Consider the following 27107-nt stretch of genomic DNA (forward strand, 5'->3'; position numbering starts at 1 on the left):
CATTACTGGAAGTAGCTACTGCCGTTTATAGTGCAATATGGCAAAATACCATGATCCCTCCAAACCGTGACCTCAGTAAGCACTTTGCACAAGGTGACTGCTGATGATAATTTAATTAACTTCTTAGCCACTGCTGGGAGTGAGCTTCCAGAGTACCACCACTGGATGTTAATGGGATTTTCATGACCTGTACCAAACCCAGAATGGATGACCCATCCCAGATTCCCTACAGCCTCATTTTCCTGAGAGAATTTCACCTGAAACCCAATCTTTGCAGCCAAAATATCCATTCTGTGTTCTTGAGTGCAAGAAAGACAACAAACTCTGAAGAATTTAAATAGAAAAAGAATTTGTTTTAAGGGGAACAGGTAGGTGTGGGATCAGTGAGATGCCTGGAAAACACAGGCTTACCTGGAGGGCAGTGCAGTGTCTCAGGAAGGCTAGATGGTGGAACACAGCCAAGGTGTTATACAGAATAATCACAGACATGTCTCTGGTAGAATCACCACTTGACACACATCACCACAGCTGCTTGAACTTCGTGCTTCCTTTAGGAACTCCTCAACCTTCCTTAAATATTTGAATTGTTCCCTTAAGAGACAAAGTCCTGGGTGAGAGCACCCAATTTGACAAGCCCACCCCTGCCTCCTTCTGAGGCTGAAAATGATTATCCCTTAAATACAAGGTATATGGACATTGTCTTACCAGAAGGCAAATTTGTACTTACCCTAGCAATAAGCAGAAACAAAATAAATCAGATAATACCTTTTCTGTATACAATGAAAAACTAAAATATATTTAAGTAAATGTAACATAAAATATACAGATCTTTTGTGAGGAAAATCATGACATTTTTTTGAATGACATAAAATAAGATCTGAATAAATGGTGAGATATATCATACCCTTAGATGTGAAAATCACCAGAATAAAAATCCCTAAACTCTTTTGAGATTTTATCACTAAATCCAAATAAATCATAATAAATTTTTTCAGTTTTTTTCCATTGACTTTAGTAAGCTAATTCTGTAATTATACAAAGAAATGTGGAAGAATTACCAGGACAATTTTGAAAAATAAAATAGTGGCAAAGGAGTCACACTACCAAATACTAAAAATAATTATAAAGGTATAGAAATTAAAGTGGTATCATTTTAGCCAAAAATATCAAATTAATAGCAAGCAAATGAATGGCACAGAATATGAGTCCTGAAGTTCTTATGTACATATGGAAATATAAGGTCGAAGAAGAGTATTACTTCAAATCAATGGGAAAGAAAAACTACTTGAAAAATTTTGGGGGCAATCTGCTAACAATTTGGGAAAAGATCCCTATCTCACACCATATATAAAATAAATTCTACTTAAATAAAACATTGTAAAATCATATAGAAAAAATAAATATATTTTTACATGTCTTAGAAAGTTCTTAAACAAGCATTGCAAAAACAAATGTAAAAAGACTGATATATTTGATAACCAAATCAAAACTTCCTTTTGACATAAGACACTGCCATTCATGTTAAGGGAAGTGCTAGCCTGGGAAAACAAGATTTTCCACCCAAAATATTGAAAATATATAAAGTGCTGACATAAAGAACAATGAACCCAAAAGACAAATGGGAAAAATTTATGAGCAGGCAATTGAGAAAAGAGAAAAAATTCAAATGACTAATAGAGCATATAAAAGATGCTTAGTCTCCTTGCAAATGAAATAAGATAGCAACAGGATTTCTCACCTACTACTTTGCAAAAATTAAAATGTTAAGGATGTGGGTAACAGGGACCCTCACATCACCCTCACAATAATATAAATCTGCAGCAGTATGAAGGCCTATTTGAGAGTGTCTATTAAATGTAAAATGTGTAAACCTCTAGAAAACCTGCTTTTTGATAGCAGCTCTAGTTGGAACACTGATTTATATGCACAAAAGAATATAAACAAAGATATTTATTACAGCAATGTTTGCAATAGCAAAAAAAAAAAAATTAAAGCAATCTCAATACTTTTTTCAACAAAATTACTACATATATTACAGGACATGCCCGGTAACATTAAATAGTAGCAGATAAGCTATTGAGTGAAAAAAGCAAACTGCAGAAGAATACATATAGTATTACAATATTGATACTGAAACCATATATAACACAAAAGTTATATTTCTATGTATTAATTCATATAAGATGTTGAGAAACTTTACTGAATTGATAGAATAGTTGCTTCTAGAGAGGACAATGGAATTATATATGATAGTTGAGGTACTTTTAATTTATTTCTGATGTTTTAATACTCTTAAAATGATAATAAATTCATTTATTACTTATAGAATTAAAAATAATATTAAATTTTTAAAGTTTTCTGGTTGATTTAATTGCTGAAGAAAATAGCAAAATCTATTAATACTCACACTACAGTCACCAAGGACATCTGCTTTTACACATGTGAAGAAATAAGCCATGTATATAAGACTGATTCTCCCAACAAAGCTGAGTAAACCTTTCCCTAACAGTAGGGGGAAAGATTCTCACATGAATTTTTTGAAATATGGGATGTGATATTTCTTCATATAATTGATACTGTCAACTAAAAACCATTTCTATCATGTTAAGCTGTTAACTCAAGCAGCAGAACTCAACAATCTATCAACTATCTTTCAGGACAAAAAATGCATAATATTTAATATCCCTGATAAGATGTCAGGATATTTTTTGTTTACCAAGACCAAACAAGGCTGCAAATGGCTTTGTCTCCCAAGAACCTGACTTTTCCCATTTGATTATTTTTTTATTCATTGGAGAAATAAATTTATGATAAATTTTGGACTAAATTTTAAAAACCATATCCAAACGATAACATAGGATGCAATGAAATACATTGCAGAGTTGAATGCAACCAAAGCTGAGAGAAGGAGTCCACCCACTGGGTTTTCACAGAGAAAGATTCACCGTGGGAACATCCAGGAAAATTCTGAAGGTAGTTTCCAGTAAGAACTCACTGATTTATCATTCCTGTGTCCACGTTTGATCCAAATATTCATAACCGTCTGCTGTAACTATCAAACACTTGCTACCATTTCAACACCCTTCTTTACATTAAGTTTTCTTGATTCAACAGAAATACAAAGTTAATAAACAAACTATCCTCACGTGCAATGTGACCTAAAGTTTAAGCTCACTATCATCAAGCCCAAAAGACAAACTGTGATAAAAGGTTTGGAATACATTATCTCTCTGAATCTGGGGTTGGAAAATATTTTCTGTAAAGAGCCAGATAGTTGTCTTAGGTTTCGTGGATCATATGGTTTCTGTCGCATCTACTAAATTCTACTAAATTCTGCCATTTAGCTCAAAAACAGCATACATATACAACACCTAAATGTGTGTGGCTGTGTTTCAATAAAACTTTATTAATGGACACTGACATCTGAATTTCCAATGACTTTCATGGGTCACGAAGTAATATTTTTACTTTATTGCCTCCATTTAAAAATGTAAAAGCCACTCTTAGCTCCCAGGTCATGTGAAAAAGCAGGAGGCAGGTGATATTTGGCCTTGGGCTATAGTTTGAACACCCTGGCTCTGAACTACAGGAAATGATCATTAAAGTTTAAACCATGATTTACTTCCATTTATTACACTGTGATAATAATTTTTCAATTTGTCTAAAATGAGTAGTTCCTGTGTGGGTCAATTAATACATCGTCAGTAAAACACAAAAATAGATGCTTGAATTGTGTGATCTTAAGTGAGTTTAGTTGTAAAAATAGGATCATCATTGTATTTCTTGTCACAGACCTTTGTGATGAATAAATAAGCCAGAGCATGGAAATCATCTAGGAGAGGGGGCTGGTACATAGTAAGAGTTCAATAAATGATAGATTATTAATAGGCTGCATGCAAGTCTCCAATCCCGTGCGCAAGCACGTCCTTCATGTGAAAACAGACCCTGGTAGCTACAACCAGCAGATTCCTAATATTCCCATCCCATTGGCAAGATCATCCCAACGCTGAGAAGGATGCAATTAAACATTCAATTCATCCAACTTCCCTGATTCTGGTTCTCTACGCATCAGAAAACATCCTCCAATAATGACGTGCCTGTTCACGTAGTCAATTTTCAGATAGTCTCAGGCTCCGTGGTACTACTGCTGTATTGCAAATACTCATTTTAGCAAGTAGTTGTTAGCCTAGTTCATGAAAGAGCACCCCAAAAGTTGAATCCACCTGTGGTATTCTCAAAATGAGGTTTCTGAGGTTGAAGGCTAAGGGGCAGACCCTGAAGCTTGGAAAATCCAGCAAGGTAATGAGAGACGGTCCTGAAGACCTCTTATCATCATCCTGGCATCATCGACCCCCTGAAGAAGCTGCTCTAGCTCTAGGGTCTCCCTCTGGTCTGGGCTTTTTCTGCACTCCAGCTCCTCTGCCTGGGTGTGAGAATTCCCACGTAAGTCTGCAGAGTGTTAGGTGATGAGGTATGGAGGGTCTTTTGGTAATCACATCGCATTACAAGGCAGTTAAAATAATATTTTAATGGGAAAGAATGAATTTTTAAAGCGACGATAAAAGAAAATAAGTAGGAGAGAGAGATATTATCTTTATACCAACATTATTAACTCCGCTTTGGTCGGAAATATTTATTAAAACACCAGTAAACTCCTGGTGTTTCAGATTTTTAAAAAAACTCCTTGCATCCACCCAGATAATGGCAAACTGTTCCAGTGTGTTATTGGTTGGTGCCTGTCGACGTGAACTTCAGCTGTCTTCTGGGGATCCTTCCAGACTGTGGGAAATTGCACTGCACTGACTAATGACCAATTTGTGGTAGAATGTGGAAGGCTGTGCCTGACTCACTGAAATTCTCATTAATGCCTTAATCTTTCTCCTGCAACCTGATTGCATCTGTAAGCCTGCTTACCTAATATACTTCTAACCTAATAAGCGGGCAGCGATGGTTTTTGGTGAGGTTTCACAATAAATGTGTTTATAACTTTTTTCCATATATATATATTTTTTTCTTTTTTCTTTTTCTATGCCAGACAAATGCATTTAGCCCGCAAGGAGAGCTAAACACTCTCAGAGTAACTGACTCATTTAGCGGTGCTTGGCTTCCTGTGCTTGTCAGTGGCAGGTGACATTTAGCACAGGCTTTATCTCAGTTGTGGTAATTACTGAGCTGACATGAGCTCTCATATACAGCAGATTGTTTTCAGCAGATGTAACCAAGCAACTCTTCTTTCTCTGGAGCAGTTATCTGGGTTTTAAATTGTGGCATCCCACACAGACACATACACACACACACACACACACGCACGCAAATAGTTTAATGTCATTTTTATGGAAATACTCACTCTTTGTTGCTCTGACTATACTGATTTATGCCATGAGGTGGTGGAATGGGATAGCCTCATTGTATGCAACTTCTGCATTACATGCTGGCTGCGAATCCTATTAACAGAAAGGTTATTGTTATTGTAATGTATCTCAGCAGCGTACCAAATGCTACTTTAATGATGTAATTAATATGCTTGGATTTACCATTTGATGTTCTTAGGCACCAATTGTGTTACTGATGGGATAGCAATGATTATGTTTTAAAAAAAACTGGTGAGAACAGCATTTTTTTTTCTTAGAAAAGTTGGAATAGAAAAAAAATGTTTTAATAAAGGAAGTCACATTCCCTAACCACCCTTAATTATTTGTGTCAGACATAGCTTAGTGATGCAGCAAACTTCCAGATAATTCTTAAATTCAAACAATTTAACATTATTTATATTTAATCAGATCACTTATCCTGAGTACCTAGATAAGAGAAAAATAACAGCCTAGCCCTTTAATATTTTGTTAAAATTGATATTCTCTTATTTCTAGACTCTGAGATGACTCTGTCCAGTTAGCAATTATGTTACAAAAAATACATAATTGTCCAGAACCATAACTCAAAACATGTCAGTTACATTAGCTTTGCTATAAACTCTAACTATATAAATGTTCAAACTTTCATTTAACCAAATTGCGTGACCAGACATCATGCTGTTTAATGGATCGAGACAAGAAGTAGAATTACTAATAATAAATTATTACATTGCAGATCGTGAAATATATGCAGGCTTCGGCCCAAGAATTCTGAGTGAAGTGATACACTGATGGCAGTAAGTTTGAAAGAGGCTCAGGTCAGGTCGGGGCTGAAGACAAATGATGAATGAGAACCTAGCTCATCAGAGGAGAGTTGCCCGGTGCAGCTGTGACCAAGAGAGAGAGAGAACTTGGGTATATGACTTATGAAAATTGTTCCATTTGTTAAAAAAGAAAAAAGAGGAAAAAACATCTCAGAGGTATTTCTGAGACCTTTAGATGTTATAATAAATGTTGGATGATTTGAGGTTGAGCCAGATTGTAATTATGCAAAATAAAGCTTTCTGTTAAGTAGAATTTCCATAAGAAATTTTGACCTCTGGCATTTAAGCAGGAAGGCAAGGGATGAGGTGCCATCATGAATAAATGTTAAACCTGAGCAAGATATGGACTTATCAAAAAAACTGAAAAGAACTTTCTAGCCTGCCCTCCAATTCCATCAAGGGATTAAGCGTATTGTATGAAAGTACCTGCCACTTAGTATGCTGAGCAGGGATGTGAAATAAAAATACTGACAGTTAACCTCATAGAGTACTTTTAGTTCATTAAGAGGGAAGCTGTCTTTCGATAGAATTTACCTATGTTATGTAAGTCACTTTAAATGGCGGCTGTCTTTTAAGTTTGCATTTGCTCATAATATCATTTTTCAAACAACTGAATGTTGATTGGAATTAAAATTCCATTCACTTGACACAGGACTCTGACTCTATGTGTCCAGGTGCAGGTTATTTCAAATTCTTGTGTCAAATGATAATTGACCTCATGATTATAAGTGATGCCCTGGCCTCGAGTTTCTATTCCAATGCACATATTCACAATGCACAGAGAGGGGGAACTTTTGTACTCTTTCTCTCAGTGTTTCCTCTGCCCACAACAGAAGGAAACTGGATGGGCTGGACAATGAAGAGAGAAAGATTTTGAATAGTAAGAAAACCTAGATTCCGATGCTGGCTGGCATTCTACCACCTTCCCAGTCTCAGGCTCCTTCCTTCTAGAAAGTCATTGATATTTGCCACTTCCCTCCCTTGCAGAGTGGTTAGCAAATACACATGCTGATGTGTCTCAAATCTTTACAGGGGAGCCTTGATATTACTCTAAAGAGTTATCACTGAAGCTGAGTCTCAGAAAATCTCCTCACAACCATTCCCCTTATAAAACATCTCCCCTCTTTGAAAAGTGAATTTCAAGCTGAAGCAAAAACCCATCATAATAACAGGGCTGAAAACTGAATCCTTCCACTTCCTTACAGACCACAAGAGAGAGGCAAACCATGCTGTAAGTGTCCTCCCAGTGAGATGAAAGAGAACAGACCCGGTACACAGCGTCCACCCGGCCACCGACACGGGCGATCAAGGCACAGCTGTGGGCTGGCTTTGGAGAGAGACCCTGTCTCACAGCCCATCACTTAGAGGTCATAATATTTTAGTAGCTCCTCTCTCTGAACAGAATAAAACGTGCAGATAGTTAAAGAGAATGAAAGTTCAGTTTAAAGCAATGGAGTGGAAGGAAGGGTAAAAGGGAGTTGATGAGAACCAAATGTCTCCCATATGGTTCTGCACTGAGCTGCTGGAGGGCCATATAAAAAATTAATCCTACTCATATAATTTTGCTCAAAGCCAAGTATGTGCACGTAATGAAAATGCAACTCAAACATGACACATCTGGGTTTTTTGACAATGTTGTGGGATGCAGCGTTAATCTGCCTTAATAATTGATTCTTTGGCTTGCAATTTATTGTGTTTTATTCCCTTTCATTTTAGGACCTGGCATGGGTGGGAATAGATGTCTCTTCCTATCTTAGAAAATAAAAGGATTATGAAAATTTACCATCCCTCCAAGTGGTATCACTTTCTTATATATGTATACTTAGTGATTATTATTTTCGCATGTTAAGAGGTAAAAGATGAATTCTTCTTAGAGGTAACAAAGCTTTGTAATCCATTGATGGCACATTCTGGGAAATTCAAGCTCTGTTTTCTGCCCTTCGTTTTCACCTAAATAGTTGGGATGGCAAGATTTTAAAGAGACGCTCTTACAGATAATTTTGGTAAAAACAGCGATGGAGAGAATGGGCTTGAACAACATTAGATGTGGAAGCAGGACCATTGCGAACAGCACACAGATCCCAATTCCGTTTGTCTTTCTCTAGAACACATGCAGAAGGAAACGAATCAAGTCCGTAGCGTGAACACCGCGAACAACTCAAGGTCTATATGCCAAACTAGAAACTACACAGAGGCACACACTGGTTGGTTTAACACTAAGGTTTGCACCCATCAGTCCTACAGATTTATTTTATTCATCTTTACTTCCTCACAGGGCAGGATGATGTTTAAGACGTTGCGGTGCATGATGAGTTAATCCTCTATCCCGTGTGCCCTCTGTTTCACACTTAGCTCCTGGGTATTGGAGATTCAGAATCGATGAGACCCAAACCCTGCCTTCAGAGAGCTCACAGTTCAGAGGGGGCATGTCTTGGCTAACTTGCAACCACAGAACACCAGGTCAGTCCACTTCTAAGGTTTCCGCAGGGTGTACAGGCAACAGGGGGCATTCGGGACATCTTCCATTCCTAACTCCCAATGAACTGATAATAAGTGGATGCTGTGACCGAGGTGGGGGCAAAAACCAACCTTCCATTTGGCTCTGGACTCTGATGAAGCTAGTCCCCTCAAAAGGACCCAGCAGGAGAACTAATGGAACACTTGAACAGCTTTACCTCAAAAACAAATTAATTAGTAAACAACAAAGAAAAAGCGTGAGAGCCTGGGAATGAGGAAAAAATAGGGAGCAGCACTGCCAAGACATTAGGCTGAGAACACAATGTCTAAAGGACCAGTGAGAGAAGACCAGGAAGCTACAGATGTCGTGAGGTAGGGATATTAGAGATGGGGAAACTAAAACAGCCTCTCACTGTGGTCTGCAAGGATGATTCCTAGAGAGATATAAGGTCAAAAAAAAAAAATCTACAAATAGCTCTGATCGGTCACAGGCTAAGTGGCAAAGATGAGGAGCGAGCAACTTCATCCAGCAGTTCATGGGTTCCCATGGCCAGTCCCTCGTTCGCATCTCCGCAGAGCTGCATCCTGTCTAAGCCCAGACCTGCAGGCAGAGTTCATTCTCCTGATTACAGAAGCGCTGGTTGGGGATCCTCAGGGGTATTTAGGTACAGGCATTGCCATCTATGGAGACTCTGAACACAATTCTTTTCCACTTCCTCTGTTCTATTCCTGCGGCACAAGACCTGACGTGGGGACAATGAAGAGGACATGTAGACAAGGAGGGTGCTGCAGGCTTTGCAGAGTTAGTTTGTCAGGGGAGGGCAGGGGCGAGGCTGAGGGCGTTTTCTTCCTCAGAGTATTGGTGAGAACTGAGTGGTCACTGGCTAGCCAATGGGTTTGTGAGTCCCTACGAGGCAACTGTGGGTCCCCAGAAATAGTTTAGGGTATCTTCAAGGGACATGAAGTTTGCATCAACAGGACGCAAAAAGAATAAGAGTTAGTCATGTCACTGTGGTTTCAGTTTTATAGAAAGCTGGCTGGTAAGAACTGGTGACTTTTGGGTACATTGTGATATCACCGATAATATCTTTATCTGTGGTCATGCTTCTTCATTCCCGTAGAATCCGACTTCCTAGCTTCCTCTCTGACTCTCATTTCCTCCCCAAAGCTCTTGGGATTTTCATCAATTCTGTGGCAGGTAGGAATATTTCACTCTGGTGGACCTCTACATTCTTACGCGCATTTTATTTAAGTCAGACCTCAACTCGCTTTTTTTCTTTATAAAACATTTCCATTCTCTTGATGTTTTTGAAATTATCGAATTGGTACATGCTTATTGTAACAAATCAAATAATATAATAAAAGATGTAAAAAGGTAAAGCTAATCATCTCCCTCCTGCATAGGCTCCAAACCTCTAATCCCACTCCATTAACATATATGTACCTTGCAACTTGCTTCCTTCACCTAACAGTGTAATTTGTATATCCTTACAAATCAGCACTCATAAATCTAAATTTATTTCTTTAATCTAACCATGCACCATAAAGTACATTTTCTATAAATAGGTTCATACCATTCATGGTGAATTTAGGACTATTTTATTGAATATATATTCAGACAAGGGTTCGCCTTATAAATGTTATGTGATTTAATGTATTTTCCCATAGTGAACACATCTATTCCACGTTCAACCACACGAAAAACAGAATACAAACAGCACCCTTAGAAGCTCCTTGCCCCCTCGCAATCACCACCCTCCAGTCCAATATATACTATCCTGACTTCTAACATCGTAGTTTTGCCTTTTTAAAATTTTACATAAAGGAAATCATCAGTATGTATGCTACTGTGTCTGTATTCTTCCATTCAACAGTATGATTATGAGTTTCATCCATATTTCTGTATATGATATGTTCCTTTTCCTTAACGTACAGGAAGCTAGGAAACTAACACAATTTGGATTGTATTCAGTTTAAGAACTGATATTAATAAGCCTGCTATGGACCTCAAAATAGGGAAGCCTCCCCAAAACTAGTCTCTTACGTATCAAAAAGAAAAACCTTCTCTTTCAAAGTTCTTGTTTCCGGCCACTAGCATCAAGAGTCTCATTTGAAATTCAAAGGTGAATTTCGATTAACTTACTTTTCTCAGCATTTCTGAAATACCAAGGACAGTTTGGGTGGAATATTCTAGCTGCTGGACTGAGAGCTAGAGCCTCATATTTCAAGGAAGCACAAGTATGCAAGGCACTGGAAGACACTGGCAAAACCACCAATAGCGTTCTACAGCAAGAATGTCTCAGCAGAGAAGAGCAGCACGAGTTAACTATCGCTGTGCGTATCAGGATCCCATCTAGAGGCCAGGAAGCCAGGAGAGGTGATAGCCAGCAAGACTTAGAAAGAATTAATGAAGAATTTCAATTTGTTCCATAAGAGATTTTTTTTTTTTAAAGAATATATGGAGTTGGTAGGAAAGAAAGACAAAGTGTAGGAAGAAAGAATGGAGCAGAAAATTTAGAAAGGGGAAGAAAGATGAAAGGAAGGAAATAGTTAACAGATTTTTCAACAGGAATGGATATAGGTGAAGTGGTCAAAAGGTACGAACTTCCAGTTAGAAGATAAGTAAGTCCTGGGGGTGTAACGTACAGCATGCTGACTCTACTTAACAATACCGTGCTGTGTATTTGAAAGTTACTAAGAGTAGATCTTACAAGTTTTCATCGTAAGAAAAAAAATGTGAACTATGTGAGGGGATAGCTATTAATTAAACTTGTGGTGATCATCTTGCAATATATACATATATCAAATAATGATGTACATTTAAAATTAATACATATATGGAAAAAATAGGAATGCATCAATCTAAGTAGTTCCCATGGCTTCGGGGTTTTTCTTTTTAAAGATTTTATTTATTTATTTATTTGACAGAGAGAGTGAGAGAGCATAAGCACGGGGAGCAGCAGAAGGAGAGGGAGAAGCACACTCCCCGCTGAGCAGGGAGCCCAGTATGGGGCTCGATCCCAGGACACCAGGATCATGACCTGAGCCAAAGGCAGACGCTTCACCAACTGAGCCACCCAGGTGCCTCCTCCCTTGCTTTGATTATGCTATTTTTTGCATCACTGAATACAGTGGATCTTCGCTATTCAGAGATTTCATACTTGCCAGTCACCTACTTGGTAAAATCTATTTGTAACCCCAAAGTGAGCAATAGAGGTATTTTCGCAGTCATTGGCAAACATTTGTGCAGTAATGAGAATCTTGAGTAGCAGGAAGCCCACATTCCCGGCTGAGGTCAAACAAAGCAATGGCATTTTTATGCCAGCTCTCACTGTAAACAAGTGTCCTTTTCACCAACTATCTAATGCCACATTTTCTCATTTTTGTGCCTTTTGCTGAGTCCACTGTTTAAAATGGCTCCCAAGCAGAGCCCTGAAGTACCGTCTAGTGCCCCTGAGCACGCAAAGGCTGCGATGTGCCTTACCGAGGAAAATACTCTGCTGGATAAGGGTGGTTCAGGCATGAATTAGAGTGTTGTTGGTCATGAGTGCAATGTTAATGAATCAAAATATATATATTCAATAATATATTTTATGTGTTTTATAAATACAATATGTATAATATCACTATATATTCAATAATACATGTGTGTTTCCTTAAACAGAAACACACATAAAACAAGGTGGTACAAATGTTATGACCAAAGGCTTGCAGGAACCTAACCTTATTATTTCTCCAAGAAGCAATAATCCAGTTTTGCTAATTCAGTATTCACAGTGACTGTATACAACATAACTACTAAACAAACAAAACAAACAAAAACCCAAAACAAAAACAAGAATTGTCTGGACTTAATAGTATCTTCTGCATGCGAGGGTCTTAGCGGAGAAATTTTATACATCTCTGAAGAGATACACGAGTATCAGGAAGAGACAGGGCTGCGCGTCTAGATTACACAGGTGCAGGCAGGGATTGCAATCTTGGGCGGAGTGATGCTTGAACATCGGTTCTGTGTGCATAGGAAAGCAGCTAGGCCAGAACTTGATACTGACAAGCAGTTAAAACATGCTTTTGTGTGCTCAAATAACCTCTTCAGTATGATCACATCTTTATCTAGAAGATGAATGGTGTGCCAGCTATCAATCTTGAGGGAATGTTATCAGCATAAGAGTGACAATATCTTGAAAGCATTAAGAATGTCTTTAAAAGAATTGCCTTTTCATGGACTTGTTCATTATGACCAAATAGAATACAATAAAATAATATTCAATTAAAATTAGAAAACATAAGACGTTTTATATATACATACATATATATATACATATATATATATATATCTCCCATCTTTGAAACCAGCGATGTGATTTACATCCATCCATCCCTGAGAAATATTTAATTAAGAACAAGTGCCTATCTTTTTTACTTTTAAGATGCATAACGGGAATACACAAATAGCCAAGCACACAAAGAATAGCATTATTTATATCAACTTCTGCAGAAGGACAGAATCTAGTAATTGTGCCACGAGTTTTATGGTGTCATCAAATATAAAATGAAGGTCAAAAATGAAATGACAAGAATGTAATGTATAAATGAAACTTCAGCATATGACCAGTTCTGCCTCTGAAGAATTCATTATAGAAGCATGCTCTGATTTTTTTTTTTTGCTTTTTTTTTTTGCATTAAAATCAGACTCTAAAAGAAACCCACGAAATATACTGAGATACTGTTCAAAGGATGACATTGCCCATTGAATACCATTTAGCACGAATCACTGGTAGTACTATTAATTTCTCCTATTTGAATGCACACTTTAGCTAGCACATGACCCATACCACGAACATCAGTTACACCCCAGGGACCCGACATGAACAGCATGCGCTACGAGTGGTTTATTTTACAATTGCTGTGAAATAAAAAGCTGATGGAAATGAGCCACTGGTGAATTACTTGCTAGCAAAAACAACAATATTTGTATCACTACTGAAAAACTCCCTCCCAAAAGGGGGGTGCAGGCAGGGGTTTTATTGTTTGTTCACACAGAAACAGAGAGATAGAAGAGGTCCAGGGAAGTAAACAATTAAGAGTCTGGACTTATTTATCTGCAGTTAAACAGAATACATTTTAGCAGCTGAGATCCTGTACCACAGTTAATTAAATCACGACCTGGACACACGGACACACAGACACACACACAGATAGACACAGAGACAGACACACAACATGATCACACAAATAAAATAATAAAATAAAGAATTATTTCCAAATAAACTACAGCCAGTTAGGTCTTCCCTCTCATAAAAGAAACATTAATATGACTTCAATCTTTTGATGTAGGTGATCTTTCCAGAGCTATATGGGGAAAGAAAATTAAAATCTCACAGCAGGTTTTTCACAGAACTAATTTATCCCTGGTTGTGTGTGTGTGTGTGTGCGTGTGTGTGTGTGTGTGTGTGTGTTTTAATTTAAGAACATTGCTTCTTCTTGCATATCACTTTTCTAAAAAACTCAGTCAATATCAGAAATATTTATGTTCTCATAGAAGATATGCAAATAGACTCAGATATTTTAGTATACTTGTAAAATATATAATGCTAACTCAATGTAATCCATACACAAAGACCTTGTCTACATTGAAAAGATGCACTTGATTTATTTAAATACAATTCTCAAATATAATATCAATTACTCCCAGCTCCTTGTTCTAAATTGGATTTAATCTGTTAACCTCTCACCTTCCTTTAAAGAGAGTCAGAATGAGGGATCGACATGAAAGAAAATGGAGTTTGCAAGAATAAAATGGCACAATGGAATACACTGAAAGCAAGTTGACCTGTTAATTATCCTGCTTACAGGTTTACACACACACACACTTTTGTCTATGATTAACTGGATTGTACAGCTGTTGTTCCTTTTGCTGAAAGGTTTGACCTTTTGCTTAAGTCCAATCTAACACAAGGAAATCATTATTCATTTCTCTCCCACTCAAAGTCTAGATGCAGATTTGAAAATGTTATTTATTGTCTGGCTGTTAGTGTTTAACGTGCAGCATTTACTACTAAACGAGACAGCTGGCTGCATCGACCTATCCTTTACTGCCCCCAAGGCCAGGCATACCTAATTCAAGGATATCAGATAATGGTATGTGGCATGATTTACATGTAGAGAATTCCGAATTCATTGTGAGCCTATTTATAACTACAGCACCTTCGATAGGGAAGATGATTTAATAGAGGTTGTAAGGGTTTTCTGACAAGAGGCATTAATATTAGAACCTTTTCCCAAGCGCTGCAAACTGGGGTGCGGGGACGGAGCTAGCCTGAGTTATTTTTCATGGGCGACCCGTTTTCTGTTCATTAGCACTTAACATTCCTGGGGTTGGGACGCCACTGTTTTAACTCTAATTTGTATGTAACGAGCATATTCCATGCAAGGAGACTCTCCTTCATTAACAAAGCTGAAAAAAGGCTGGTAACTGATGAAAAAGGACATCTAATCTCATGGAAATTTAACCAGTCCAGTTTTGCAGATGGTATTTGGAAAACCAAGTGTCTGCTCTCTAGAGATGGTCAAGGTGGATGATAAAGATTCTGTAATGTCTTTTCAAAAGAGTTAGAAACAGGCTGATGTCTTAGCCAATACGCCTCCCTTCAATAAAACTAACTCTAATGGATGAGGCTGCCTCTGGGTATCGCTAAGAACATATAGGCAAGTCTATTTGCTTACACAGATGCTGCACTGCCGATTGCTTTCAGAAGGCAATTTGCGATGGTTCAAGTATTAAAAAAAAAACCAAAAAACAAAAAAAGAAAACAAAACAAACATGATACCGTTTACCTAACGGTCTTGAGAATTAACCACACATTTGAAAATGCAGTTTAATGGAGCATGTTATCAAAGGCGGCTTCTTCATTAGTAAGACTTCTGGCTTACAATAGAGGAAACAAATCAGCACCTTCGGTGGTGCATTATATTTTTAATTTGAAATGTAAAACCAGTGTTCAATTTCAAATGTCAACTCTCACATAAAAGGTATCTCTAAAGACTGGAACTGGTTGGCATTCACTTTGAAAAGCCTGTACGCTGTAGCTTTAAGGGGCAAGTTTCATTTGGGGACAAAATATTTCCTCTAGATTACTATCAATTCAAATTCAATCTTTAGAAATCTCTAGACGACATAATGAATGGCTTTTACATACCAGGTTGGATTTTATTATTTGTTTATTACATTAAAAAAGAAAAAAAGATTCTGACCTCCAAATTGGAATCAACACCTTATTTTTATTCAGTTTCTCAGATTAATCATTCTAACCTGTCCAGAATTACTAAAAAATTAATTAATTTAAAAAAATTCATTCATCATTTATAACAAAAAATAACATCTTCCAAGAAGTCCTGTAATAAAAACAAAAGTAATCAGTGGAAAATAATATCCCTAGTACACCCATTATCCAAAATCCAAGAACATCCAGCACTATCTCTGTCAATTCTGCTCTTTCTTGTTGTTAACTGGACTTAATGCATATTTGAGGATCTTCATTCATTGCCTGGAATTACAGCAGTGCAGGTAAAGGATGGAACTCTGACTATGCAAGCCTGGTTCTGTATGTATCAAAGGGAAATAAGACACTCCCATTTCATTTGGCTCATAACAATTGGTGACAATATGCTCTTCCTGAAAATCCAGGCTTGGATCTATTTCATGTTGTTTATAAATTATCCTTTCAGTTGTGTGTGTGTGTGTGTGTGTGTATGTTTTAAGCAGCTAAAATGCAAACACAACAAAGACTATCAAAACTAACGCAGATGGTATGATCCTATATTCTTGGACTTACATTAAACCAAATGAAATCAGAATTAAATTATTTTGAAGGATACAAATCCTATGGTTCAGATAAGTGAATGATTTCTTGCTTCCTCTTATTAGCTTGCCATTAATCAAGTTACACTCAATACATAGGACAGTGTATTCTCTCTTCAGGTTATGTCGGGGGCAGGAGGTTGACAATGGACTGTGAGCATTTGCAATGAAGTTAAGAGAGAATTGTCAAAGTGTGTGCTGAAATTTGGGATGAACATATCATGAATTGAAAATAACAACTACTGGCAGAAATATAGAGATAAATAACATTGTAACTGAGGGTTTATTTTCATTAGAGTGGAGAAATTTGGAGTGTCTTCCTTGATGGTTTAAATAAGGTAGCCTGGTAACACTTACTGAACAACTCCCATGTTCATGTTCCTCCTAAACTCATCTCAAATGATATACATGAAGTGATTTAGAAAACCACATATTGCTTTGGAAATATAAGACACTATTAAACTATATCCTTTTACACAGGTATAGCAATAAACCATAAACAAGGAAGTACTGATTACATTTCCTCCAAATTTAACAAACAAATGTACCATTCCAAATCAATAACTAAACCTGGGGGTCTGAAATATATACATTCTGAGACTTAATATAGGACCCAAGGAACAACTGTCTCAGAGTCTCAGAACGTACATGTTTCCAAAGTAAAATAAGAAAGCATGTACTATTCTTGAAGACTTGAAAATAAATTATTTTCATGATGTTTAGAAAAATGTTTTATGCTTCACATTACAAGAGCCATATTTTCAATTGTCCAAAGAGATGACAAGTGGGTTTATTTTTCTCAAAGCCTGGCACACTAATTTGATACATGCTGTCAAGTAAAATAATTATTTTCAAAATTCTATTATTTTGCATTTAAAAGATCAAATAGTTATTCATTCAAGGACCAAATATTTAGAAGAGTAGCTATTTCTATTAAAGGATAAAATCACACATGGAGAGAAGCCACTACACTGTTTCTTCAGGCATTAAAGATGTATTGTGGATTGGGGTGCCTGGATGGCTCAGTCCGTTAAGCGTACGACTCTTGGTTTCAGCTCAGGTCCTGATCTCATGGGTCATGAGATCAAGCCCCATCTGGGGCTCTGTATTCAGCAGGGAGTCTGCTTGAAGATTCTCTCCCTCTGCCCCTCCACCTACACTCTCTTTCTCTCAAATAAATAAATCTTTAACAACAACAAAAAGCAAGACTTCATATACACAGTCTTAGAGCCTTACATATGTCAGGACCCAATAAATGATTGTTGACTCTAATTCAGTAGTTCTCACATGGGGAAAAAAGGAGAGGTGCAGCGCAGGTATTTTGCTCCCCAAGAACATGTGCCAACATCTGGAGACACTTTTGGTTGTCACAATTTGGGGAGAAGAGTTCTATCTGCTGTCACAACTGGGAGTGACAAGTTTCTACCACTGTCTAGAGGGTAGAATCTAGTGGGTAGTGGGTAGGAATTGTGATAAACATCCTACAATCCCAGGACAGCCTCCACAACAAAGAACTGTTCAGCCCTAAAGAGCAATAGGGTCAACATTGAGAAACTCTCCTCGATTTGCTTGTAATACACCAAAACTTATAACTTTAACTTTTAATTCATTCTTATAAAATTTGAGAGTATACCCCTTAACATTATGTCCCATTTGAGAAAGAAAAAAAAAAAACTAGCAACATGAAAATACTTATACTCACCTCTTGAGCAGATGCTCCTTCAGGGAATTATAATCGAAGGAAGGGACACCGGCCAATGCTCACTAGTGCCGAGAAAAATGCTATCGCTGTTGGAGGGAGTTACTGGGTAGGCTGGATGCTTAAATGGCAAAGATCATGAGTGTGTTTAAATTTGAAGTTATAATCATGTTTAGAACAGTTAGTGCACGCATGAAATAAAAACTTCAAGAAGTACGAGAGGGTATTCAATAAAAGTGAATTCTCTCTCCCACGCCTGTCCCAGAGCCACCCTTTTTATCTTCCTAGAAACAAATTTCTTAGGTTCTTTTCCCAGTATGTTCTGTGATTTTTTGGGGGTGCTTCCAGAGTTATTACTTTGTATCTAGGCAGCGAATACACATAGATGTATAGATACATAAAAGTGACAGTAGACCATGCACACTGTTCTGAATCATATTTTGCCTTCCAATAAAATATCTTGCAGATCTATTACACCTGACCCATTTTTTTAATTGCTATGTAATTGGAATTATGAATGAAAATGATACAAAATATGAAATGGAGTATGAAATAAATGAAAACAGCCATATGAAAATAACCATTTTAACCAGTTTCCTGTTAAATGCTTTTAAGTTGTTTTCAACCTTGTGTTATTATCAATATTGCCACAATATTGGCACTGTACATAGGTCATCTCTTGCTTTTGTGATTATAATCATTGTTTCTTTTTTTAAAGATTTATTTATTTATTTTAGAGAGAGAACTGGGGGAGGGGCAGAGGGACAGGAAGAGAATCCTGAAACAGACTCCCCGCTGAGCATAGAGCCCAACATGGGGCTCAATACAGGGCTCAATGCCAGGACCCTGAGATAATGGCCTGAGCTGAAATCAAGACTGACTGAGCTACCTAGGTGCCCCTAACCACTTTTATTTCCATACAGAAGTGGCATTGCTTGGTAAAAGGATATATGCATTTTATATTTTAATAGATACTATCAAATTACTGATTACATATATATATAAGCTCATTTCATATATATATATATATATATATATATATATGCCTACTTCTTTATACCATGTCAATACCATTTGCTGATGAGCCCTTTGCAAATCTACTATATAAAAAAATTGTAGTTTTATTTGAGGATGTGGAAAAAAGGGAACCCTTGTACACTGTTGGTAGGAATGTAAATTGGTGCAGCCACTATGGAAAACAGTTTGGAGTTTCCTCAAAAAACTAAAAATAGAATTACCATACGATCTCATAATTCCATGACTGGATATTTATCCAAAGAAAAGAAAAACACTAATTCAAAAAGATATGTTTATTGCAACAATATTTACAATACAAGATATAAAAGCAGCCCAAGTGTCTACTGACAGATGAATGGATAGAGAAGATGGGCTAGACACACACACACACACACACACACACTTACACACACACTAGAATACTACTCAGCCAGAAAAAAGAATGAGATTGTGCTTTTGCAACAACGTGGATGGACTTAGAGAATATTATGCTAAGTAAAATAAGTCAGACTGAGAAAGACAAATACCATACAGTTTCACTCATGTGGAATCTAAAAACATGAATAAACAAATAAACCAAAAGCAGAATCAGACCTACAAATACAGAGAACAAACCAATGGCTGCCAGAGGGGAGGAGGGTGGAGAGATTGGGCAAAATGGACGAAGAGAAGTGGGATGTACTGGCTTCCAGTTATGAAATGAGCAAGTCATGGAAATAAAAGACATAGCATAGGGAATATAGTCACTGGTATTGTAAGTGCATTGTTTGGTGAGAGATGGTAGCTACGCTTGTGGGGAGCATAACATACAAAGTTGTTGAATCACTATGTTGTGTGCCTAAAACTAATGCAACATTATATGTCAACTACACTCAAATTAAAAAATTACACTTTTAATTTTCATTTTTCTTATTATGAGGGCAGTTTTATACATTTACATGGGTTAGATACATTTATACTTTCATACCTGATTATAATCTTGGCCCATTTTTTGGTTAGGTTATTGGATTTTTCTGTTGGATGTTGACAAACTTAAAAATACTAACAAAACTGTCCCTTTGCAATATGAATTGCAAGTATTTTCCCCTTTGACAATTTTTTTAAGATTTTACTTATTTATTTATCAGAGGGAAAGAGAGATTGAAAGAGAGAGAAAGCACAAGCAGGGGGAGCGGCAAGCGGAGGGAGAAGAAGTCCCCCCGATGCAGGACTCATCCGACTGGATCCCAGGACCCTGAGATCATGGCCTGAGCCGAAGGCAGACACTTAACCAACTGAGCCACCCAGGTGTCCCTGTTTGTTTGTTTTTGATGTAGGGTATTCCTTCAGAATTTTTTTTGAACTTACATCAATCTTTTATTTTATGGCCTCAGGATTTTTTTAAATCATATTTAGAATTACATTTAAAAAACATCTCATGTCTCCTATTACTCTTGTAGTTCTCTGTTTGTTTTTAACCTTTGAGCCATTAGAATTTATCTTAGCTTAAAGAGTCTAGTTTTATTTTCCTTTAAGATATTTTTCTTTAGGATAACAGCTACCTTGTTATGCTAACAATATTGACGTTTTTCCCCGTTAATTTAAAATTCTATTTAATTCTTGTATTACTTGGCTCTACTGCTGGGTTTTCTATTCTGTTCCATAGAACCCTTTGTCTAGTCCTAGGCCAGCATTACATTGTTTAAATTTTTGTGGTATAAAATGTTTTAATATTCAGCAGGAAGCAAACACATTCTTTCAGGACATTTTTGCCTTTAGATAATTAATACAGGAAAGTTAAGCTAATACATGTGTGTGAGAGATAAATATGACTGCAAACAGCCTTTCTCCCTTAGGTTAATAGATTGTATTCCCTCTGGAATTTCTCACTGAAAACTGGGCAACCAGCATATCAAACCTATAAATTTTCACTCCAAAGGAATGCTCTCTTTCTACTCTTGTCCTTCCAAGCCAACTTCAAGAATGAATGTGAAGATAAAAGCTAGATAAGGAAATACTTGGTAAAGAATGGAAACCTATTTCCCTCCTCTTTCATGTGAATGGGTTGACTCAAAGTCGTTCACAGGACTTACTTGCTTATCAGGATGGAGGACGTTGTTGGAGGCAGAAATGGATGAAAATCAAATGTGCTCTTGATGTATGTACATCAGACCCGTACATTGAATGAAGTCTTTCCCATCTATGAAGGCAGACACTTGACCCAAGCACTGCTTTCTTGCTATTGTGTGTGCAATGAATAAAATATGTTCAGACCTGCAGTCTGTGAACTTGTATCTGCTGATAACTCTTTTATGTAAATAGAATGAAAGCATTTGAAAATCCACGCAAGAATGTATACCGGAATAATTGCTTAAGTGGCCAAATTTGATTAGACTCAACCTTATGCTTTGTATTATATTGTATGAAACATTTACCACATACTGCCCCCAGCCTTGAAAATAATGTGATTCTGACCAAAATTATTGTTTTTATGTGGTTATCACACTATTTTTTTAAATGTAAGTCATAATGTCTGTAAATATCCCTACTGACCAGACTGACTAGACGTAATTAAATGTAAGCATTAACCTAACAGGACGCCAGTGTTATTGTGGCTTAGGACCCCTTCATTCAAGTATTCCTGGGACAGCCACAGAGCGTTTTCACACGTGTTCAAGAACAATTCCCCATCCCCACGCAGCCATGCTATCTTACCAGGCTCAGCAGTCCCTTGCCCGTGGCTCAGTTAGCCCACTGGGCAAAGAAGATAGATTCCCATCTTTAATCTTATTGTCTAGGTCCCTGGATTTATTCTGTTATTCCAGAGGGCTTCACAGCCCTCCTGACCCTGTCTCAGCAACTGCTGCTTCTAGCGCAGTTCCTCTGGTCACATACTTCTCTGGTCTAGTGTCTGGTCTGAGCCCTTAGAACACAAGAGCTTTGGGAATGTCTGAGATGAAAGAAGAAAGAGTATCTCTTGGTTTTGACATTTCACCCTATTAGTGGGCACCTTGAGAACAACTTGGTCTTCCATTGGTTTCATAGGTCCTTAAAACACTCTTCTTCTTTTTTACTTTATTTTTATAGTCTTTATTTTTTACTTTAACGTGTTTCTCTCCCCAGAACCTAAACACACTTCTACAGAGTTGGCCAGGAGATAGATTAATGTAACAGAACAATGCTGTAATCACAGCCTGTACTGCCTCCAGGAAAAAAAGGATGAGGCAGCAGGTCCAGTTCATGAAGCTAGACTTCTTCCCTCAGGATCTGTCCTCACCTGGGAGCCCCTTCAGCTCCCCCTTCAAACAAACTTTTGTCAGGCCACCCGATAACTCATCAGCTTTGCCCAGATAGTTCTAAATTTCAGCATCAGACATAGTGCGTTGTCTTTTCTAGGAGGCTATGAAGCTGACACAAAAAAGAACCTCCCGACACGGTCTTAACAGTTTCCAAACACAGTCAGTTGTGCCTGAACCCTGGGATACAAACAAAAGGTAGCTAGGGTTCTCGATATGTAGCCTGGTACAATCAAATGGAAAGAAAGCAAGAAAAGTAGGGGAAAAAATTCAAAATATGCTGTGAGGCTTTCCCCCTATTTGTAGTGGGGTTTTGATGTGTTCAGATACTGGCCTTAATCTCAGATATGACAGATGAAGAAGTTTCAAAGGAGAAAACTGGGAAAGAAGACACCAAAGGCAGTTTGCCGTTTTAAAAGAGATAGTCTTCCTAGTGGCCCTCTGATCAGAAGTAATACCCACCAGGCCCAAACAGATGTAAAAACAAAGCCTTCAAATCATGTAGATTGGCAAAACAGCAAGAGAAGATCACGAGTTTTTTGTTTGAAGAGAAACAGTCTTCCTCGTGGCACCCTGATCAGAAGTAATATCTACCAGCCCCAAACAGATCTTCGTTTATACTTCCTTCAAATCCTACGGGCTGGCAAAACAGCAAGAGAAGATCATGAATGACGACCACACTGGGAAGGTCAAACTGTAAATGCAAAGCCACCTACAGCCGTGCAGAGAATGTTCAGATGTGGCTGATGATGAGTACAATCAAAGCAGCCAGGAGTGTTCCGCAGGATTAGCATATGAAATATGACCCTTGATGTCACAGACCTTATCTATGGCAATGTATTTATAGAAGTTGATCAGTGAAGATACTGACGCTCTAGCTATGTGGTCAGGATGGAAGTGCTTCCTTAAAGAAACAGGAGAAATGTGAATTGGTTAACAAAACAGTGTTTTTGCTAAGGCAAATGCAACATGCTGCGGAAAGAAATGTGCATGCGGAAGAGAACACATACAATATAATACATGGTACTAATGTGAGCTCCATTTCCCACTTGCCCTTTGCCTTTGTTATTGCCACATAGTGCTGGTGTTGAAGATGGGTCCTGTGAATTATGAGGCTACTGGTTCATGCTATGACACCGTTCTTGCATATCCACATCTCAACCTGTGCTATAGTGGGGCTTCTGGTCTAGACACTCCCCCACTTCATACCTATTCATCCTTCTATGTTCCTGTATGACTCCTACAGTGCACAGCCTCAGGCTCAGCAAATTCCCAGTCCCACCTACATGTCATGAATGAGCCTCCCTCTCTTGATAATCTAGACCCTGACGTTAATCCTGAAACACCAGTCCAGACATACCTGCCCTCATGGTACTACCGAACACAGTAACTCTGGAAGGAGGCACAAGAGGTTAGAAAGTGAAAATGAGGAGAGAGAAGTAGAGACACCAAAAAATGGAGACTGGAGGCTCTGATGTAAGAAATTCTACGGTAACGAGAAGAATACAGAGGAGGCCTGGAGAAGGAGGACTCTGAAAGATGGGATCGCATTCCCAAGAGAAATGATGAGAAGGAAGAAATGCATAGAAATAGATATAGAAGGGATAGGAGATGTCGTAGAGATGCTTCAATAGCACAAAACACTTGTTAACTAATGAGATGTGGTATGAAAGATAAGATCAGTTGAAGACAAGTCTCATCTTTAAACTTAGGCTCTGGGGTGGGTAGTAAGGCCATAAATGTGATGGGAAATTCAGAAAAAGATGGAAGAATAAGGATGGAAATAAAGGGGCTCTTGAGTTGCACAGTTGTTGAAACATCCAACTCTTGGTTTAGGCTCAGGTCATGATCTCAGGGTCATGAGATCCCGCCCCACGTCAGGCTCTGTGCTCAGGGTGGAGTCTGCTTGAGATTCTCTCTCCCTCTCTCTTTGCCCCTCCCCCTGCTTGCACTCTTTCTCTCTCTCTCTGAAATAAATAAATAAATCTTTTTTTAAAAAAAGGTTGGAAATAAAAATTGAAAAAGGATGTTATCTGCATGACATGCATGTAAAAAGATTTTCTTTCTTCTGAGGCATAAGGGTAGGACTGCTAGATAAAATACAAGATGCACTGCTAAAATTGAATTTCAGATAAACAACAAATAACTGCTTAGTATAAGTATGCCCCCTGCAATACGTGGGGCACACATAAACTAAAAAATACCTTGCCGTTTTCCTGAAAATCAGACATAACTGGGCACTCGGTATTTTTACTTGCTAATTCTGCCAATTCCACTCAAGAGAAGGGGTTAAGATTAAAGATGTGTTATTCACATGGAACTTTACATCAAAAACCAGGGATGTACTGTATGGTGACTAACATAATATTAAAAAATATATTATTAAAAAAATAAAAATAAATAAAGATGTGTTATTTAGGTTCATATTAAAATTTATACAGAAAGGCAAAGGAACTAAAACAGCTAAACACTATTGAAAAAAAGAATAAAGTGGAAAGAATCACACTACTCAGTTTAAAGACTTACTATATAGCTACAGTAATCAAGACCGTGCGGTATTGGCAGCGAAATAGACACAGGCAGATCAATGGAGCAAAACAGAGAACCCAGAAGAGACCCACACAAATGTGTCCAATCGATGTTTGACAAGAATGAAAAAGCAATCCAGTGGATAAAGGATTGTCTTGTCAACAAATGGTGCTAACGCTATTGGACATCAATAACTGCCCCCACCCCAAAACTATCTTTGAATAAAACCTTACACCTCATACAAAAAATTAACTCAAAACTGGCCCTAGATATAGATGCAGAGTGTAAAACTATAAAACTTTTAGAAGAGAACATAGGAGGAAATCTTCACAATGGGCTTAGGTAAAGAGCTCTTGGATATGACACCAAAAGCACTATCCATAAAAAGAAATATTGATAAATTGCATTTCATCAAAATTAAAAGAAAAATATTTACTCTTAAAAGTCTATGTCAGGAAGTTGAAAAGCTAAGTCACCAATTGGGAGAAAATATTTGCAAACCGCATATCCATCAGAGGACTCATGTCCAGAATATATAAAGAACTACCTAAATCCAACAGTAAGAAAACAAGCACCCAATTAGAAAATGGATAGGTTGAACAGTTCACCAAAGATATATGGATGGCAAATAAACACATATAAAGGTCTTCAATATTGCTAGGCATTAGGGAGAAACCAGCTAAAAATACAGGATACCACAGCATATCTATAACATGGGAATTAAAATACTGAAACCGTCAAATGCTAGTGAAGACGTATAGAAACTGAATCACGCACACATTGCTGATGGAACCTAGCAATGGCCCTGCTGAGCATTCATCCTAGAGAAATGAAAACTTATACTCACACAAAACCTACACATGAATGATCATAGCAGCTTTAAGCGTAAGAGCTAAAATCTACCAAACGTCCTTCGACGGGTAAATGATGAAGCAATCTGTGGTACATTCATAGAGTGGACTACTACTCAGCAATAAAAAAGACAAAAATAAAACTACTGACACATGCAGCAACTTGGGTGGATCTTAAGGACATTCTGCTGAGTGAAAAAGCCAATCGAGAAAAGTTGCATACTGCACAATTCCATTCATACAGAATTTGTGAAATGCCAAAATTATATCAAGGGGGGGTAGACATGTAATTGCCAAAGGTTAGGGAAGAGGAGGGAGAGTATGAGTATAAAGAGGCAGCAGAAAGGAGTTCTTTGTGATGAAGGAATAGTTCTGTATCTTGATTACAATGGCAGTCATATGAATCCATGTATGTGATAAAATATGATAAAATTATACACAAAGACATGCAAAAAAAATGAGTGCACGAAAAAGGTGGTGAAGTCCCAGTAAGATCTATAGTCTAATTGATCATGTTGTGTTATTCAATTTCCTGGTTTTGATAATGCACTAAAATTATGTAAGATGTGGCCAATGGAGAAGCTGGGTGATGGGTACATGGAACGTACTCCACTTTTGCAATTTCTTGTAAGTTCATAGCTATTTTTTTTAAAGATATTTTTTTCAAGTTGTGTTAGTCAGATACAAGTGAGCGCACTAAGAGTGGATGGATTTATTCCAGGAGAGTGGCGTTTATGCTGAGAAGAGTTCTGTGAACAGACTCCTGGCTGACAATATGCAGAGCTAGCAAAGATATCACAGAGGAAGAAGTCCCATCAGAGGAGAGTAGGAGTCATGGCACGAAAGCCAAAGGAAAACAGATATTCACGCACACACAGGGGCAGTCAACAGTGTTGAGCAGCCTGGGGTTGCAAATGAACACTGAACTAGGAGTAGAGGGACAAAAGGCAACAGAAGCAGCTAGTGAACTCTTTCAGGAAATTCTACAAGCCAGTGTAAGAAAAAGCCACACCCACAGACTCAGTGAACATGAAGAAAGATTAAACTGGACTTTGGGCAGAGCAGGCCAGGAATACTTAAAAATGAGGAGTCCTGTAGAGAGAAAGAGAGTTTGCCTATTCAAAAAAAGGAGGAAAATAAAAGACGGAGAGCACACCCAAGAAGGGCCAAGGAGGTGGGACCAAGGGCTCAGATTGAAGGGTCAGCCTCCCGGAAACAAAGTCTAGTTCTAGTTGACAGGGGC

Source organism: Ailuropoda melanoleuca, chromosome 3 (assembly GCF_002007445.2).
Source record: "Ailuropoda melanoleuca isolate Jingjing chromosome 3, ASM200744v2, whole genome shotgun sequence".
Classification (NCBI taxonomy): domain Eukaryota; kingdom Metazoa; phylum Chordata; class Mammalia; order Carnivora; family Ursidae; genus Ailuropoda; species Ailuropoda melanoleuca.